At 47.0% G+C, this 6,000-nt stretch overlaps 2 non-coding genes across 2 annotated transcripts; both read left to right on the top strand.

Annotated features, from left to right (window-relative positions):
• The first annotated feature begins 4,090 nt into the window (after positions 1 to 4,090).
• trnav-cac (transfer RNA valine (anticodon CAC)) lies at positions 4,091 to 4,164 on the top strand. Its single transcript has one exon. It is a non-coding gene; the product is annotated as a tRNA-Val (tRNA).
• Positions 4,165 to 5,055: 891 nt separating this feature from the next.
• On the top strand, positions 5,056 to 5,128 carry trnav-cac (transfer RNA valine (anticodon CAC)). Its single transcript has one exon. It is a non-coding gene; the product is annotated as a tRNA-Val (tRNA).
• Positions 5,129 to 6,000: the final 872 nt, after the last annotated feature.

The following is a 6,000-nucleotide window of genomic DNA, read 5'->3' on the forward strand; positions in this document are numbered from 1 at the left end:
CCTCCCTGTCATAGTCTTTTAACCGGTACACGGGGGGGTCTCTAGCCAACTGTTCGGTAATTGTAAAATATTCGTCAGAAAATGTTTCTTCATAACCTTTGGCAAAAGTACTCCTTAGCTTTGAAACGCGAACCACATCACCGATGTTGAACTAATAAGTAGTTTTTCCCTTCTTAATAAATGGTCCGTATAATTTTTTATAGACCTTAAAAGAATTACTTTGATCAACATCTAAAGGCTTCATTTTAATACTGGTGTGATACCCTTGGTTGTAAGCATCGATAAAATCCTGAACTTTATCAAAATACTTGAACGTGTTGACCGCTGTAAAATATCTCCACATTTTGGTCTTTATGGTGCGGTTAAACCTCTCCAATACCGATGCCCTAAGCTCATTACCGGTGGTGAAATGATGTATTTTGTGTCTCTTCAGTAGATTCTGAAATTCTCTCTTGAGAAACTCTTTTCCTTTATCAGTCTGCAGTTTTTTAGGACATCGACCCTGGGACAATATATCCTCAAAGGCCCTTGTCACCGCCCGACCTGTTTTATTATGTAGAATGCGAGCCCAGGCATATTTTGATAACACATCGATACACATCAACATCAATTTGTGACCATTGTTATGTTTTGATAAATTTGACATATCGACTAGATCCATTTGCCATTGTGAATCTATGTCAGTTGCATATACGCGGTTTCTTTTAAAGTTAATCCTGAGAGGTTTATGTAAGGTATAGGCGTCTTGTTCCCGTAACCATTCTGAAACAACCACATCATTAACCTTCACTCCGGCCTCAGCGAGTCCTCTTTGAAAACCCTTCTTACCTGCCAAACCCCCAATCTTGGCTGGGTTGTAGTATAGTTCCTGCATTTGGGGAGCTTGCCGAGTCATTCTGTCAAATAACCACACAGACCCACACTATGCGCAAAGTTTTTATACAAGGTTTTTTATTCAACTTCAGGAGAGCAGATACCCCTTTTTAGACATTTGAGAAAAGTATAACATACACAACAATTTTTTCTACGGTCCAGACAAAAAGAAATCAGATGATTGGTTACTTGATCTATATCAACAAATATACCTGTTTCTTTATCTTGTAGGCACACACCTCAGTTACATATGTAAATAAAACAACAATATGACCTATTTTAAAAGTAAATAGAGGTGTATTAAACATGCTCAGTAAAAGGTCATACAGATGTTGATGAAATGGCCTAATATCATTCTTGGCCCCCTTGAGCGCTTCATCCCAGTGTTCGTACCCCCCGGTCTTTGTTACAGCAGCCATTAACTTTTCCAGGTTTGAAAGTTGATCCTCATCGATGGTTAAATCTGTAGAGAAAAGGCTCGCGTTGGCTACTTTTCTGTCAAGCACATGGTGTAATAGCGCTCTCAGGTTAGCTGCAGAGTGTTGATGACAGAACCAGTTGCAGAAGCAGTCCAGAACATTCCCCATGTTCAAAGTCCCTTAGTTCAGGTCAGAGTCTGAATCAGTGGCGTAGATGTCGAATTCTTCGTCGCTGCCCCCAGCTTTAACTTCTTTACGGAAGAAATAAGCTTTTAGCTTGCCAGCGGTTTTTCTACTCGGCTCATCCAGGTCATTGAGCAGCTGCCCAAGTTTCTCTATTATAAACGGCTCCTTTTTCAGCTCCAGCAAAATCTCATCTATGATTTTCTGGACTTGTCCCACAGTGACATGTATGTGGGAGTAAGAGAGCGCCTTGATTAGTGCCGGTTTCAGCCACGGTTTGTTCAGTCTTCTGTAAAACACGTTGAAATAGAACAGGAAATAGTAACGGTCTGGTTCAAACAAACAACTGTGTCTCAACTGACTGGGGTGATTCACTTCACACCCCCGACAGACTTCTTTCAGAGCTCGGTCGATGAGAGCACTCAGAATATACACCAGGGTGCTTTTAACCACTCTGCTTACTTGGTCACATACCCCGGGCAAAAATCCTGCGTCTTCATCACGCCCCCGGGACAGTCCGATGCTCATTGGGTCGCCTGGTGGTTTGTGGGGTGTTTCTCCATCCATTGGACTGACCCCCTCCTGAGACGCACAGACGGTAGACAGTTCGGCAAAATCGAGGCCCTCCATGAGCTCCAGAGGCTGGGGATCCCCGAGACTCATTTGGACATCCATCGCACCGCATGTTGTTTCGTCCTGAGGGACCGGGGTCTGAGGTCTTGGAGAGTAACCACAGTCAAAGGGTTCCAGAGTGTATACAAAATCTGGGGAATAGAACCAGGGGTGATCCCGGGTTTGAAGAGGCCTGTAGAGCCTGTCGACGTCCGCAGCTTTCGGGTAAGACATTCTCTTTAATTTTAAACCATGAATGAATTGTTGCACCTTTTATCCTATCTCTTCACTACGTCACGACACACCGCCCTCTTAGAAGAGAGTAGCCCCTGAGCCGTCAGACCCCCCTCCATAACCCCACACGTCGTCTGTCGTAGTTCTGCAAGCTTTCCCATTCACACCTTTCAAAACCCTGAGTCGGAGACTCCATTTCGCATTCTCTTGGACCCTCTTGCAAGCCTTCTAGAGTCTTATCCACAAGCCCCAGATCTCTCCAGGCCATCACCTTCAACCAGTCCTCATAAGAGTATTCAATTACCGTCTCAAAAGGTTCCAACGTACCCTCCTTCTCTCCCAAAGCAAGAAGCTCCACTCCAACATAGCTGGGATCCCTTTTAAAGCGGTAACCCCGTCGAGCCCCCCAGAACAACACCCAGGAGCGTTCAATCTTCAAATTGGTGAGTACAGGAACCCTTGCCCGGGATTGTTTCTTGCGGGGTTTCATGTTGATGTCGCTGGACATGATGAAGAAGCGGGATGTTTCAGAAGCTGAGAATTAAAGAGGTATTGCCTAATAGAAGCGCGAGTTCTTAAATAGAGAGGAGAGTTTCGGGGCGTTGCCTTCAGAGGGGTGGGGGTATTTATGGGTGGCCTTGTTGTTCAGGGTTTTATGGGTGCACACTTTCTGACGGATATGACGTAGGAATAATTAAGGAAATAACTCTACCTAAAATCACGCCCCCCAATTATGACGTAGGAATATTAATAAGCTTAGGGCATACGTCATAACAAAATAGGCCGCGCCCAAAAAACCCTACTATCTACTCTTATGTAGTTGAAGGCGCAGTATAGCTCTCATAGTCTGGTGGTGACGGAAGACCACCAGCCGTTTGAACAAGCCATTCAGCATCACCTTGTTGGGTTAAGTGCAGGCACTGTCAGAGCGCAGGGCGTCCTGCCTTTGAAAGAGTTTCCGAAGTGTCCTGATGTGCCCTTTAGCAATGCCAAACAGGTCTGTGAAAATGGCATCCTTTCGCGGCACTTCAGACGCCATCTCACAGTCTAGCCGACCTGAAACGCCTGAGCCCGTTTTACCAGCAGGCTCCAACGGTAACCGTTTGAAGCAAGAGGCGGCGTTGTCAGTTTCCGTAGTGTAGCGGTTATCAAATTCGCCTAACGCGCGAAAGGTCCCCTTTTCGAAACCGGGCGGAAACAGCCTGCTTTGGGCCGGCCCTTTTCGTCCTGCTTGCCCTTGTGGTTCCCCGCAGGCGGTGGGTGGCTTTTCTTCATTGGAGTGCCCGAAATCGGTGCTCTCAGAGCGTCCGTCCGTCGACAGGTTGAAATTGTAAACGCTGGTGTAGCCACTTTTAATTAAAATCTGATGATGATGATGATGATGATGTTGTTGTTGTTGTTCTTGTTGTTCTTGTTGTCGTCGTAGTCGCCGTCATTATTATTGTTAAAGTAAAGCAGTAGTTAGATTTGTTGCTACCGTAAGGTGTAGAAGGCACAATAGCTCTGATAGTCTGGTGGTGAAGGAAGACCACCAGACGTTTGAACAAGCCATTCAGCATCACCTTGTTGGGCTAAGTGCAGGCACTGTCAGAGCGCAGGGCGTCCTGCCTTTGAAAGAGTTTCCAAAGTGTCCTGATGTGCCCTTTAGCAATGCAAAATAGGTCAGTGAAAATAGAAACCTTTATCTCACAGGCTGGCCCACGGGAAACGCCTGTGCGCGTTTTATCAGCCTGCTTCGATGGGAGCCATTCGAAACGCCAGGACGGGTCGTTTTCCGTAGTGTAGTGGCTATCACGTTCGCCTCACACGCGAAAGGTCCCCGGTTCGAAACCGGGCGGAAACAACCCGCGGTGCACGCGTGCCAGTGCCATGTTACCCGTCGCCATCTCTCTGCCCCAAGGCCGGCCGTCGTTTTCTCTTCCTCGGAGTGGCAAGAAATCCTGACCTTGAGAACAAACGATCGCAGAAGGGTAGCTTTGCGAGGCGCTGGAACTCACACTTTTAAAATCGATACATGTTGTAGCTGTTACAATACGACCGTAGCAGGATCAGCGACATTGCTGTTACTCTTATGTAGTCGAAGGCGCAGTATAGCTCTGATAGTCTGGTGGTGACGGAAGACCTCCAACCGTTTGAACAAGCCATTCAGCATCACCTTGTTGGGCTGAGTGCAGGCACTGTCAGAGCGCAGGGCGACCTGCCTTTGATAGAGTATCCTAAGTGTCCCGAAATCGGTGCACTCAGAGCGTCCGTCCGTCGACAGGTTGAAATTGTAAACGCTGGTGTAGCCACTTTTAATTAAAATATGATGATGATGATGATGATGTTCTTGTTCTTGTTCTTGTTGTTGTTGTTGTTCTTTTGTTTTTCTTGTTGTCGTCGTGGTCGCCGTCATTATTATTGTTAAAGTAAAGCAGTAGTTAGATTTGTTGCTACCGTAAGGTGTAGAAGGCACAATAGCTTTGTGATTGTCTGATGGTGGCACAAGACGAGCAGCAGCTGTTTGAACAAGCCATTGAGCATCACCTTGTTAGGGTAAGTGTAAGTCTCGTCATAGCTCAGGGCGTTCTTCCTTTGAAAGAGTTTCCAAAGTGTCCTGATGTGCCCTTTAGCAATGCAAAATAGGTCAGTGAAAATAGAAACCTTTATCTCACAGGCTGGCCCACGGGAAACCCCTGTGCGCGTTTTACCAGCCGGCTTCGATGGGAGCCATTTGAAACACCAGGACGGGTCGGTTTCCGTAGTGTAGTGGCTATCACGTTCGCCTCACACGCGAAAGGTCCCTGGTTCGAAACCGGGCGGAAACAACCCGCGGTGCACGCGTGCCAGTGCCGTGTTACCCGTCGCCATCTCTCTGCCCCAAAGCCGGCCGTCGTTTTCTCTTCCTCGGAGTGGCAAGAAATCCTGACCTTGAGAACAAACAATCGCAGAAGGGTAGCTTTGCGAGGCACTGGAACTGACACTTTTAAAATCGATACATGTTGTTGCTGTTACAATACGACCGTAGCAGGATCGGCGACATTGCTGTTACTCTTATGTAGTTGAAGGCGCAGTATAGCTCTGATAGTCTGGTGGTGACGGAAGACCACCAGCCGTTTGAACAAGCCATTCAGCATCACCTTGTAGGGCTAAACGCAGGCACTGTCAGAGCGCAGGTCGTCCTGCCTTTGAAAGAGTTTCCGAAGTGTCCCGAAATCGGTGCACTCAGAGCGTCCGTCCGTCGACAGGTTGAAATTGTAAACGCTGGTGTAGCCACTTTTAATTAAAATCTGATGATGAAGATGTTGTTGTTGTTATTCTTGTTGTCGTCGTAGTCGCCGTCATTATTAATGTTAAAGTAAAGCAGTAGTTAGATTTGTTGCTACCGTAAGGTGTAGAAGGCACAATAGCTCTGATAGTCTGGTGGTGAAGGAAGACCACCAGACGTTTGAACAAGCCATTCAGCATCACCTTGTTGGGTTAAGTGCAGGCACTGTCAGAGCGCAGGGCGTCCTGCCTTTAAAAGAGTTTCCGAAGTGTCCTGATGTGCCCTTTAGCAATGCCAAACAGGTCAGTGAAAATGGCATCCTTTCGCCGCACTTCAGACGCCATCTCACAGCCTAGCCGACCTGAAACACCTGAGCCCGTTTTACCAGCAGGCTTTAACGGTAACCATTTGAAGCAAGAGGCAGCGGTGTCA

Source organism: Amia ocellicauda (genome assembly GCF_036373705.1).
Source record: "Amia ocellicauda isolate fAmiCal2 chromosome 11 unlocalized genomic scaffold, fAmiCal2.hap1 SUPER_11_unloc_5, whole genome shotgun sequence".
Classification (NCBI taxonomy): Eukaryota; Metazoa; Chordata; class Actinopteri; order Amiiformes; family Amiidae; genus Amia; species Amia ocellicauda.